At 46.1% G+C, this 13,468-nt stretch overlaps 1 protein-coding gene across 1 annotated transcript in view; it reads right to left on the reverse strand.

The window, feature by feature from the left end:
- ST3GAL1 (ST3 beta-galactoside alpha-2,3-sialyltransferase 1) overlaps positions 1-12,916 on the reverse strand; it is a 76,442-nt gene extending 63,526 nt beyond the window's left edge. Inside the window, exon 1 of the mRNA XM_040547279.1 lies at positions 12,593-12,916. The gene's annotated coding sequence lies outside the window, so the exon portion shown is untranslated. The remainder of the gene's footprint in view (positions 1-12,592) is intronic.
- Positions 12,917-13,468: the final 552 nt, after the last annotated feature.

Here is a 13,468-nt window from a genome sequence, read left to right on the forward strand (position 1 = left end):
ATAAAAGTGCCGTGCACTCTAGAGATCAGGAGAAGTCAGATGCTTTGCAAGTCTCATTAAGCAGATGACACCTTCAGCAATTGATTCTAACACATGTGCTGAGCAACAGCCCTGTGCTGACTCAGAAGCACACTACCCACTCTGTCTCCGTAAGATATTTCAGTCTCGCCTTCTAAAGAGTCTCCAGGTAATGAGCTGATCAAGCCCTAATGAGCTCATTAGATATGACAAGTCTATACTCAAGGTTACCGTGCACGACCCTATTCTCTCCTGGAGAAAGGTGAAACAGTCATGCAGCATTTATTCCTGATGGAAAAGAGGATTAAAAACCAAACGCAGTGCTTGGTCCTAGAAGCAGAAACACCTTAATTTCCTTGGAAGTCAATATTGTCAGCACCAGCCAAAGCGATGCTGCCACGTAACCTGCCCGGGAGCAGCAATCAGCTCAGAAGAAAGCATGGCAGCTCAAGGGGAGATCAGAAAGATTGATTTTGACAGCTGTAAAGGCAAGAGGGTTTTTTAATATTCAGAAAAGTGTCAGTGCCCTAATAACAGAATTTCCATCTCTAAGAGCTACATTTGTCAAACGAAACCTGATTAGATACAAAAGTATTAAAAAAGGGATCTGGGCTTTGACAAATTTGAAGCGGTTCCTTTTGTAGAGGCATGGACATCTGAGGGGGATGCTTTTCCAAATGAGCAAGCCTAACCTGGTTTTACCCTCGACTTGACCCTCAGGCGCCGGCGGCTGAACACAACACCTCGCAGTTTAACTGAGAACAAGGTCAGCAGCGCAGGAGCACGCAGCACCAGTTTCAACAGCGCCACGCTTCACCCTACAGAAGGGCTGTCTTGAGAAGCCAATTGGTTTCTTCTAAGAGTGGAAAGAGTTACACTCCACCCTGGTGAACCAACACCCAGTGCATGCATTTATGCCAAGGAAATCTGAAACACGCACAGCAAGTGCACCAGGTTCAAGTGGGAACTCAGGGAGGGGGTCTCCTCTTCCGCCTCCAGTCTGTTCCCCAAGAAGCTCCTCATCGAGGATAAACACCAATATCTTCTGCATTCACATATCACAGACAGTAAATTTCAAAGCAAGACAGTAACAGCACAAGATTTTGCTGGCAGACAAGAGCCAGACTACTAGTATTAATTTCCAGACTCAGAGACATGCCAGAAGTGTGGTTAGTGGCTCTGAGAACAATCTTAGGGCCGACTGACACCTCGATGAAATGCCGTTTTCCCAAAATGAAGCTCTGCTGGATATTTTTCATAAAAATACAGAAAACCTCTAAGTTTGCGTGTGGCAAGATAAATTAGGGAAGTTGACATTTTGAGCAAAGCCTCATTAAGAAATTCACACATGCACGAGGGAAGAAAGCTGGGATGTGCAGGGCCCTGACAGCTCGCCTAACAAGGATCGAAGCTTTGCCCTCAGCTGCACTAACATCCAGCTCTTGGTCAGGCTTGTTCCCACAGAAGAACTATCCTTTTTCCAACATATTAACTTTAAATGGGGCAAACATGGGACTTTGTGGGATTGTTTCCCCATCAGCACACTGGATTTGGGTATTTTAAGCCCCAGGGACAAAGGGCTACAGTCTAGACTGGGGCAGAGAGCAGCTCTTCTCTAACAAACAATAGCAGCAGTGACCACGCTGAGCACTTCTGGCTTATTCTAGCGATATTTTTGCTTTACAAAGTATTCTTTGTCCACTGTTTTCAAAGCTATAGGTAAGGGATAAGTGTGCCCTCCTCTTAGGCAGGTGGGAGCAAAGGCACAGAGCCCCTCTCCTACTCCAACAGGTCAGAAAACAGCAGAGAAGAGCAGCCTGTTCTCTTGCTGTGCAAAACAGACATTCCTTTCCAAGTGAGCTGGGATGGTAATTGTACCCTATTGATTCTTTTCCATCCAAATCTCCAGTTTTCCCCTATTTAAAAAAAAAATAAAAATGAATTGCACTTACATAGCAGCTTACTCAGCCAATATTTATACTCAACCCAGTATTGACAGGAGACTCTTGCCTTGCAGAGGCAACTTACTCTAAACTCCTTTGTTTCATTGCTATCAGCAAATGTTTCAGCAGCTTCTGCAATTACTGTACCACCTTGTATTTTTCAACAACCTTGTATTTTTCAAGAGCAAGCATCTATCTCCTGCTCCTTTGCTCTTTGGCCTCACAACCACTTATTTAGCTGCTTGAGGCTCATTTCCATTTGAGGCACTGGCCATCCTGTGTGCCAGAGTTACGGTGCTTTAATAAAAGCCCAGGTAGGGCACAAATGTCTTAACCAGACATCTACACCCAATGCATGGCAGTGAAATCTAACTGTCAGAATAGAATAGTTCTGTTGGAAGGGACCTACAAAGATCATCCAACTGCCTGACCGCTTCAGGCCTAACCAAAAGTTAAAGCACATTATTGAGGGCATTACCCAAACGCCTCAAACACTGGCGGGCACGGGGCATCAGCCACCTCTCTAAGAAGCCTGTTCTAGTGTTTGACAGCCCCCACAGTAAAGAAATTTTTCCTAATGTCTAGTCTGAGCTGTGAGAATCACGGCAACACTCAGAGGACCTATATATTATCGGTATTTCCACCCCCTCCCATCCCCTGAAAACTTCCATGATTTTTAAGGATATGAGGAAAAAACAGGCGGTATCTCAGTTTGTCACATTTGTTTCCTGTAACTTGAGTGAAATTCCATTTGCAAGAGACCTAAATTACCCCATTTTTCCTCTGTCTGGACTATGCATCACAGTTCTCCAGTGTCCTTAAATATTTTACAGAGCACATACTTTACAGATGCACAAACACTTTCAGTTCCTCAAAGTGGCCAAAGAGCACCTGAATATTTCACACAACTATGTACAGTTAAACAAGTCTTATCAAACCTAATGTGGTGGCCTTGGGGAAAATTTGTCTGTAATCAGTACACTCCTTAATGGGCTTGCTTTGTTGTTTCCCAGCATACACATATATCATTGACCTAGCAAGCTAATGAAGTGGCCATCTGAGATGGCTCCAGCATCCCTACAGTTTTATCATGCTATCTGAGAAGTTGTGCAGCAGCTGCTATTTCACACATCCTGCTACCATGTTACAGGCTTTTCCTCTAGCTTTTCTGGTCTAAAGCAGTTTCTATTTTTGCATGTGTATTTTTGCAATATTCACATAAGTCTACTGCGATAGTCACAGTGAGTGACTGACAGAGACACTTCCCATTGCTCTGTAAGGTCTCAGGAACCAAGCAAGCAAAAGCACCGCAACAACAGCCATCTGGAAAAAAAATACCAAACTAAACTGTTCTTTCAGCACAGGTATCAATCACCACAGCTGACAAAGCAGAAACTTAGGTGATTTTTGTTGCCATGCTTTGGCACGTCACTGATGACTGCACTGCTCAATGGAGTGGCTGACAGTAAATTGCTGAAGCCAAATGTCCTGTCCCTAAAGTTCTGCTGTCCATGAGGTTGAAGATCATCTTTTAGTTCCCCAATTCATAAATGGGGCTGTCAGTCAAAGAGAGCAGTGTTTTCAACTTTACTGGAGTCTCCGTGCATCTTACAGGATGAATTCAGCCTCCGGGAAACAAAGGTCCAATGCTGTCATCTACAGCTGGCAAAATAGAGCTGAGACGGGAGGAGGTTCCAGGTTTTCAGCCGAAGCGCATCCTCCCACTGCCACACACATGACCTCAGGTGCAAAGTTTAAGCGCCCTCCACCCTCCCATGTCTTGGTTCTCTCAGAACTTGGCACGGAACTTGGCATGCAGAGGACAAAACATTGAAGAGTAAAGGGAGTGGCAGGAGAGACAGAAATAGCCTGCAAGTCTGCTCCCCTCTAGCAAGGAGCAATTGTGCTACAGGGAGTGGTGAGAAGACATGCAAATGAGGGGATAAGAAACACAGGAGGGTACCAGGACACTAGGACTGAAGAATATTTCAGTGTGTATTCAGAAAGAAGAGAAACAGAAGAGAAACAAGGAAGACTTACCCCCAAGCTCTGGAAAAGCTTTTAGCCTCTCACACTCTGTATTTTGATTCTGTAAGTTTGATGCTGAACTTTTGTTAACAGAGTACAGGGCAAGCAAAAGTTCATTTTTTACATTTCGGGGTGAATTTTCAGAATAGATTTAGGCCAAATGCCTGGGAAGAATACCAGATCCATCTGCAAAATGCAGTCTGAAACCACAGGAGACCTGATCATACAGGTATCGCTTCCCAAAACAGCAAGCATTACCTAAAGGGGAAAAGCAGAGGATGCTGGAAAGAAAAGAGCAAGAGGGGAGATTTCTAATTCTTCTAAGACCACGCCACAAGACTGATCCTTTATTTATTCAAAATCTACAGAATTGTCCCCAAGAGGAAAGCTGGGTGAACCTTCTGAAGAACATTAACAACTTAAATAGGAAAAGCATTTCAAAGAAAAGAAAGAAAAATCCAAATTCATGCATAATTTCAACATAGCCACCAGCCAACATAAATGGTGTTAATGCAGGCCATGTCAAATTCAGAGGAATTATTCTGACATTTCTAAAGGCAGAATTTCCTTCTGGGTTCTCCAAAAGAAATAATTTTGACCACGTCAAAGAGTTTGAAATAGACCTGGAATTAAGATTAAGTGAACCAAAAAGCAAGAATGCCGTGTGTGGTGGTTTTACTCTGCTGGGCAGCTGAGCTCCATCATCACTCTCTCACTCCCCCTCCTCAAAGGGAAAGGGGGGAAAAAGGAGAAAATACAATAGAAAAGGCTCAAGGGTTGACATAAGGACAGGGAGATCACTCAACAATTATCGTCACAGCCAAAACAGACTCAGCACAGGGAGACTAATACAATTTATTACCTATTACTAACAGGGTAGAGCAGTGAAAAACTAAAAGCAAACTAAGAACATCTTCACCCCTTATATGCCCTCTTCTATGTCCTCCCCTCAAGCAGCACAGGGAAACGGGGGCTGTGGTCAGTCCCTGACGCTTTGTCTCCACTGCTCCTTCACGGTCCCTCTCTGCCCCTGCTCCCCATGGGATCCCTCCCACGGGATGCCGTCCTTCCCGAACTGAGCCTGCGGGGGCTGCCCACAGGCAGCAGCTCTTCAACAACTGCTCCCACACGGCTCTGTCCCACGGGGTCCATCCCCCAGGAGCAAACTGCTCCAGCACGGGTCCCCCACGGGCGGCAGCTCCCCCCAGACCCCCTGCTCCTGCGTGGGCTCCTCTCCACGGGCTGCAGCTCCGGCCCGGGGCCTGCTCCTACAGGGGCTCTCCGTGGGCCGCAGCCTCCTCCAGGCCACATCCATCTGCTCCACCGGGGGCTCCTCCACGGGCTGCAGCGTGGAGATCTGCTCCATGTGGGACCCGTGGGCTGCAGGGGGACAGCCTGCTCCACCAGGGGCCTCTCCACAGGCCGCAGGGGAACTGCTGCTGCTTGCCTGGAGCACCTCCTGCCCTCCTGCTGTACTCAGCTTGGGGGCTGCAGGGATGGTTCTCATTCTTCTCTCTCCCAGCTGCTGTTGCACAGAAGTTTTTTTTTCCTCCCTGTTTTTCTTAAATCTGCTCTCACAGAGGCACAAACAACATCTCTTAGTGGCTCAGCTCCGGCCAGCAGAGGGTCCCTTTGGAGCCAGCTGAAACTGGCCCTTATCTAACATGGGGCAGCTGCTGGGCTCTTCTCATAGAACCCACCCCTGCAGTCCCTCTGGTACCAAAACCTTGACAGGCAAACCCTGTACGCTTTGTTTGATCAAAACCAAATTTACCATGACCTTATTATGTTTAATTTAGCTTTCTTTTGAATCCATATAAACCAGTATTTTTCTCAGTTTTGCCACCAAATTAAGAGCAACATAAAAGAGGACAATGTCATACTGTAAGCTCAGCTCCAATTCAAGTTGTAGGCAGCTCTACACCATGTTATATTGTATGATTTGTAGAGGTCTCAAGATGAAGACCAGTCTATTTCCACACTAATCCCAAGTCAAGGCTTTCTGCAGGACTTCAGCTGGTATGTGCCAACCCCAATACTCAGATGACATCTTGCAATTTGATCTTTTGTGCACCATAATATAAGCAGGTACCTTAAAAAGAAATCCACTTCTGACCATGTGTAGTGTTCATTGAATTTGAGCTGGAGATATGGAACATGATTCTTACCTAAAAATCTGGAGGTGATGCCTTATGCTTCCCTGGCAGGGTCATATTAACTGAGCTGGCAGATTTTATAGAATTAGATTTCTTTGTTGAGCTGGTACAGTACTGTGATGTGTCAGCAAATACAGCATTTCAGATATGTATGTTCAAGTCATTGATTGAATAACCAGCTTCCAGAAATAACGTGATGCCCTTTAGGCGGAACTACCTTTGTTTTGTGTTGGCACATCAAAGCTAAAAAAAATAAAATTGCAAAAATCCACCAAACCTGAGAAAACATCAATAGCAATTATCTAGTCCAGAGACATTTTTGTCTTGCATCCAGTTTAATACCTAAGTGTCACTGTGCCAGTTTTTGCTCTGCAGAACAATCCTCCAAGGGGCTGGATAGCAACTGGTCTGGCTCAGAAGAGTTTTAGAGACACCCAGAGTATGTGTGGGCACCTCTGTCAGCAGCAATCCTGTGTCAGAAGGTGATGTTTAGTCCCTGCAGTCTCTGACCACAGCCACCACTTTCTCCTCCACCCTAACACTTCGGGGTGAAGAGCTACAGAGGGCTGAGCCCACATCAAAAACTGCTGCCGGGAGAAAGGACCTCCAATGAAATAGTAGAACTACTAAAAAACAAAAGGTCTATTGAGATGATGTCCTCAGAGCAAGAACTCTACACTTCAAGCAGTTGTCACCAGATGCAGGGTACAACCATCTCTATTGTGCCTCATTTGCACTCCGCTATACCCAGCCATCAGCTGACAGAAACAGCTGTCATTTTATGAGGTTTACAGATTTCCTGTCTGCCCCTTGGAAATAATGCACCCAGTCTCTGCCCAAAGACTTTGTCGTCTAGTACGCAGGCAAAAGTCTCGCTCTCCCAGTGGAGGGACGCACGTCGGTACAGATTAAGCAATTTAATCAAGAGCAATTCAAAGTGCTACAGAGCCAGGAACAAATTAAGTTCCACCCTCCTTTTCCCCCAGAATTATATGTGAACAATTACTACAATTTTTACAATTGACTACATCCCTAACCTCCACTCATGGTTCAGAGCAAGTTTCTACCACTGTTATTGGGAGTTTCTTCTGCAAAATGCTCCCTGTCCCCCAGAGCTCTGTTTTCTTTGCTTTACAGCTTTTCACAGCTATGCATGTTGTACAGTCCCAATTACAGGAGCTTTTCACATCCTCACAGGATATTTCTATTAAGTGATTTGAGTCTACTACTTACAAGCTACACCATGGGAAACTCAACACCAGTAGAAAGAGAAGACTGTAGGTAAGAAAGGGAAAGGCGATCAAAAGGCTGATGGTGGTTCCTCTGTGGCTGTCATTTATGGATGACAGGGTGGTCCAGAGGTCTTTCCAGAACAGAGACACATGAGACAGGAAACAACCCTTCTCTAATAAATTTACCTCCTAAGTAGGTGCAGACACTTAAGCTGATAATATTTATAAGTTAAAGATTAGTGCCCAGAAAACATATCTAGCTCCCACAGTTCTTGAAAGGGACAATTCAGTTCAACAACACAGGTTTCAAATGCCACTGGAGATGCCCAAAAAATCAGCCACCTTCCTGGGGTCCAGATATGATGACACAAGGTGTCAGAGACAAACAAGTTCCTGAACCAGCTCCAGAAGGCCAGGACAGATAGTCCAGGGCAGTTCAAATGGCACTAAGTGACTATGGTTAGGAAACAAAAGTCACATCATACGTAAGATGCTGAAATACAGGTGCCTGCAGGTAGACAACTGCAATCCCACTGCTCTCCATGGAGATCAAGCTCCTGAAGCCAGGAATAGGATTCGTGGTACTCTCATGCCTGCTGGTCAATGAGCTGAATCTACCTTCAAACACCAGGCCGGCCCAGAGAGGAACTCTGCTCTGGATGGACTGCAAAGGCATTTATCCACCTCAACAGTGGGATCAGATGAACCACACCACCCAGGACTCGAGAGGCACACAGGAGTTACCACCTTCCCGAGCTAAAGCCTGGGTTAGTCTCTTGCCTACTGACGCACATACTATGGCAATAAAAGCAATATAAACATGCAAAACAATAAAACAAATGCAAAACAAAAGCAATATAACCACGCATAAACTGTAGCTTGCCTGCACGTTTCAGTCTCCTGTCCCATACAGATGTCTTCTTAGGAATATGACTAATACAACATTTCTCACTATTGTAATTCCACTCTGGGGTATGAGAAATCGTAGACAGTCAAAAGATTGTTTTTAATTTGCATACCTCTGACTTACTCATGTTTTCATTTCACAGGTTCTTATGCAGTCAAGCAGGACTACATACACCAGAAAGGGGGCAAAGACATCCCTTCAACACTTCGCCTTATTAAAAGGCATGTACACCCTTGTTTTATCTTTTATCAAAAATCTCAGATAAGTAGAAAGTGTTGTTGCTTCTCTTTTCCTGGTCAGATACTTTCTCCAGTAAGTTGTTAGACATTATTTTCAGTGGTTGAAATGAACAGAGATCCACAGATTAAGATACAGTCTCAACAACCTTCCTTAAGTCTGGTTATGGATAGATTGGAGAAATGAGTTGCAAATTTATGGGCTTTTTAAAAAAAATAAATCATACTTTGCACACAGTCCAAGGTACGTTTTCACCTCACCTGCTCAGGACTAAAAAAGCATGAAATTTCTGTGCAACACACCAAGCTTTAAGGCTCCAGATCTGCCTTTCCCTTCCAGTTTTGTCCTATAGGTAGAACTCACAGCACACATGATTGTACACAGGCTGTTTAGGAAATTTTGTATAGCAATAATCACAGCAAAACTATTAGTACAAAGCTAACTGAGATTACTCAGGTTACCTTTCTAAAGAAAACATTCAATGCATCTTTAAAGAGGAGCTGGCTATTAAAAACATTCTTCCACTTGAGAAAGGCCCCTAAGTGAAAATAAATAGCTTTTGGATGCCCAGGTTACAGGTGTGCTCTATGTCAGCATAATTCTGCTTTTGAAAGTACAAATAAAAAGCGTGCTGTAAGGGAAAGAAGGATGGGAGGAAGAAATCTGTCTCTTACATCACTGATGCACCTACCTACAGGTGAGTGCTACTTTAGATGAGACACTGATAACACCGTGCTCTCTTCTGAAAAGTACGGAATAGATAGAAGTTATAGAACATTAAGAAATCATTTGGATTATTCTGAAAAATCTTTGGGGCCAAAACCAGTGTCAAGTACTTCAGCAACAATGGGCACCCCAAGGGGAGAGAGCAGATTTGGGCTGGTGTTTGCCCTTACCGCATTTGCTCTCTTTTCAGTAGGTAACCTGCCATCCTCCAAACAAGCCAACTGCCATCGCGGCTAGGCCAAGAAGCAGAAGTTAAAATAGAAAAATCAGCATTTGCTGTGTACGCACTTGCCAAGAAGCTATTTCTCCTCGCCTGTGTAAATAAACTGCCGTTCAGCAATGGCTGGCTTGCTCTGAAAGACTCGCGGGGAAGCTAAGCGCTATCACCGTGCTATTGCTGGAGGAAAGGGGAGGCACAAGTGGGAACATGGCCAACACATGCCCCATCCCCAGCTCCCCAATACTTGGGCTGAATGAGACCCAGGGTGTTCGTGCACGCTGAAATGCACTGCAATGGCTGCGCGCCGTCACAGCCGGCATCATGGGAGCGATTGCTGACCCTGCCGGAGCGATATAAATGCTGTCCCCGTTCCAAGGCCAAACTCCATGTAGATGGGCTTACTGGGAAATCTGTCTTCTTATCGCAGCTGATCATACATGTTTGTTAGGTATTGTACAGAGACACCTATTGACTGCTATAGCTGCCTGTGAAGATTAAATACTTCTGAAAAAAAAAAAAAAAAAAACTTTTTAACTGTGAAACTAGGATTACTGGCCACAACTATGCTCGCCACAATTTATTTGTTCTGACTGGTAAGAGCGTCTGGTGTGAGGAGAGGAAAAAAATGTTAAAGAAACTCTACACAGAGCATTTGACTAATAAAACCAAACACAAAAATGCATCCTTATTCTGTGGTCCCTCAGCTGGCACCATAAAAAGCTCCACCAGGTGGTGGGATTAACAGCACTTTAAATTTTCTGTGGAGCTGGATTTGCTCCTACTCCTCTGCTTTCAAAAGCACATTTCTGCTTCACCACACTTTCAAAAATACTTTTGAAAGAAGCTCTTAATAAAAACATATTATTGCTATCATTTAATGACAGCATTTACAATGTATCTGGGATAAAAGATGCTGTTATAGCCAAGAAGATGGAACTGCCATCTGCATGACCCTAATTTCCCCTCAAATAACTCCCAGTTTTCCATCAAAAGAAAACCAAATTGATAAGCAGATACAAAGCCTTAAACAAAGTGATGTTTAGTGTTAAAAGTTCCCTTCATCAGCTGAGATGCTATCACCATTACTAATATCATCAAGTTTGGAAGAAAAACTGCAAGCAAGGCTGCAGGTACCTTTCTGGTCGGGATGCGTGAAAAATTCATACAAAAAGCTGTCTCTGCTGCACAGTCCAACTGTGCACAAATTGAGTGAGCCAAAAGAATATGCAATTGGATTTTTCTCTCCTTTTGCTTTGTCCGAGACTGTGCTCTTACATGCTACTAGCAGAAAGGTAAAATACAAGTATATCAGACAGGAGTGTACTTTAAAAAACTATTTTTGAGAGAAAAAAAAAAACACAGGTTTGGGAGGACCACAGTCTGGGGCTTTGTCTTTGCTGAGGCAAAGGATATAAACCTGCTGAAATGTTATCCTACAGCAGCACCAAAATAGAGTAAATAAAGTGAGAAATAGGCAGAGGAAATGCACCAAGTTCACTGTGGACCCACACTGGAGTTTTTACTGCTTCAGGGATAATCAAGAAAACAAGTGCCCTTAACTTATTAAAAAAAAAAATCCACCTTTTTTTTTTTTAATCCAGTCATTCCCTTCTCCACCCCCCAGCCTCAGCCTGGAAGTGTGTTCAAACAGATTAGAAGCTATCGAGTTCCCAGAAGGGACCTCAAGCACAGCCATGCCCTGCAGATAGCCACCGGCCGCTGCCAAAAGCCAGAGAGGGGCCCTGGGACAAACCCCAAATTCTAACCGGAGAGCAGCTCTGGTGATCCATTACAAACAGTGGGCAGAGCCCCACGGGCTTTGGAGAAAGCCCTAAAAATTGAGGAGGGGTGAACATATCGGCTGCAGAAGGCCCTGGCTGGCACAGACCGCACGGGACACTAGGAGCAGAGATCCAAGTGTTTCAAAGCAGACGCTTCCCATGACCACCCCTCCAGCTACAGCCATGTCAGTAACCCCCAGGAGGAGCGTGCTGCTGCTAACTGAGTATCTTCTGAACTGCCAAGTGGCAGGAAGACTGCTTAGAGGCGGCTGGCTCTTCATTTTCCCTTCTGTCACCGAAGAGCACCAACGTAAAGGAACTCCTGGGGACAGGATCAGAGCGAAAGGTGGAGTTTCTTTTTCATATCCTCGAATTTCCTGTCTCTTTTCCACACTGAAGTTTAATTTCCTTTTCAAAAAGAGCTTTTGGAGCTTATGAAAATTGACCCAAAAGATTGCAAGGGCTTTGTCACCCTTCCAATCTCTCTGAAAGATTCATAATTAGGGAGGTTTTTCCTTTAACATGTGTGCCCAGCAGGCAAATATATAATTTAGACTTACAATTATATGAAAGAGTTATTTCTGTGTATTGGACACATACACACTCAACCTTTAGAAAGAGTTGAAAAATCCTGCATGTCTCAAAGGAGTAAATACGCATCCAGGCATTTTATTTTTTTTTTATTTTTTAATTAGTTTGTTTTCTATTTCTGCCAAAACTAAAATCAATCATTACAAGGACAAAGGTCGCACGTTTGCTACTGAGACACCTCCGGCGCAACATCAACACACCTAACAAACAAACTCGGAGATTAGTTATTTATACTCCGCTGGAAATTCATTCTGCGAGCAGGGATGTGCTGGTACCTCAGGCAGCCAGCCTGCTTTCCCCTAACGGAGCAACACTGCCTTCCCTCCCTCGCCGCACAGCCCACCCAAGTGAAAAAAAAAAAATAAGCAAAGAAATGAATCCATACAAACAGCGGGGTGTGGGACTCCCTTAGGCTTCTCCCCAGCCACCCAGCCATGGAAGGGGCCTGCCCGGAGCCTCTCCGTGCCCCCCAGCCCACCTTTGCCCCCTCTCCGGGGATTTTTTGGGGGCGCAGCCCGGCGGGATGGGGCGCAGCCGCCCCGCTCCGGAGCGGCCGGCGGAGGATGCTGCGGGCTCCGGCGGGGCCACCCTCTGCTTCCAGCTGATCAGAATAACACCGCCACCCCCCTCCCCAAAAAATAAATAATAATAACAACCAACTTAAGCGAACGAGGAGCAGCAGAGGGAGCGGGAGGATTTGCAGGTAAGCTGGGGAGGAGGAGGAGGAGGAAGAGGAGGGAGCCCGGTACTCACGGCGGGGCGCTGGGGGCCGGCTGGCGGCCAAACCCCATGGCCGGGGAAAGGGCGAACCGATCGCTGCCGGCTCCTCGCCGAGCTGCTGCAGCCTCCGCTCCCCCGTCCCTCCCCTTCCCTCCCCGGCAGGGCTTCCTGCCCGCTCATATAGCGCGCCCCCAGCCACGTGGAAGGAGCCGGGGCCCCCGGCGGCTCCTCCTCGGAGCCGGGCAAGGCGGAGCCGCCCCCTTCTGCCCCCCTCCGCCCCTTTCCGCGGCTCTCCGCGGTGCTGCGCGATGCAGGAGGCGCAGGAGGCGCGGGGCGGGCAGGAGGCGAGATGCGCGCACAGCCCGGCCCCGCCGGCCGCCGGCCCAAACTTCACCCCCGCCCCACCCACCGAGGCGAAATACCTGCTCCTGACAAACGCCCTGCGTCGCCCCCCCCCCCCCCCCCGAAATGCTTTTGCCCCCCTCGTTTTCCCCTCCGCGCCCCAAAAGCTCTCCTTGTCTGAAAATCGCGCCCGCGCGGATCCCCGGCGCCGAGCGCAGGAGGAAAAGCAGAAAGAAATTAAGTGCTTCCCGTGGGGAGGGCGCGTTTTGCGTCATTAATGATGATTAAAAAAAAAAAAAAAAAAGAGCACATAGTAAATAATGCCTTCTTTGCGTCCAGCATCTGCTGTTTTTAAGGTTACTATAAAATGCTGCGGAATTAAAAAGCATCGTTAAAGAACCCCCAGACAGATACTTGCAACTGATAAAGTGTCTGGTGAAACTATTTAACGACGCAATGCTGGCTTTAGGCACCTATCCTGTGGGTGCTCAAAGTCCGTGCAGGTTTCAGCCTCACAGACTTGTTTCCACTCCCTCACTTCTCCGGATTGTCCAGCTTTTCATTTCT

The sequence above is a fragment of the Cygnus olor genome, chromosome 2 (assembly GCF_009769625.2).
Source record: "Cygnus olor isolate bCygOlo1 chromosome 2, bCygOlo1.pri.v2, whole genome shotgun sequence".
Lineage (NCBI taxonomy): Eukaryota > Metazoa > Chordata > Aves > Anseriformes > Anatidae > Cygnus > Cygnus olor.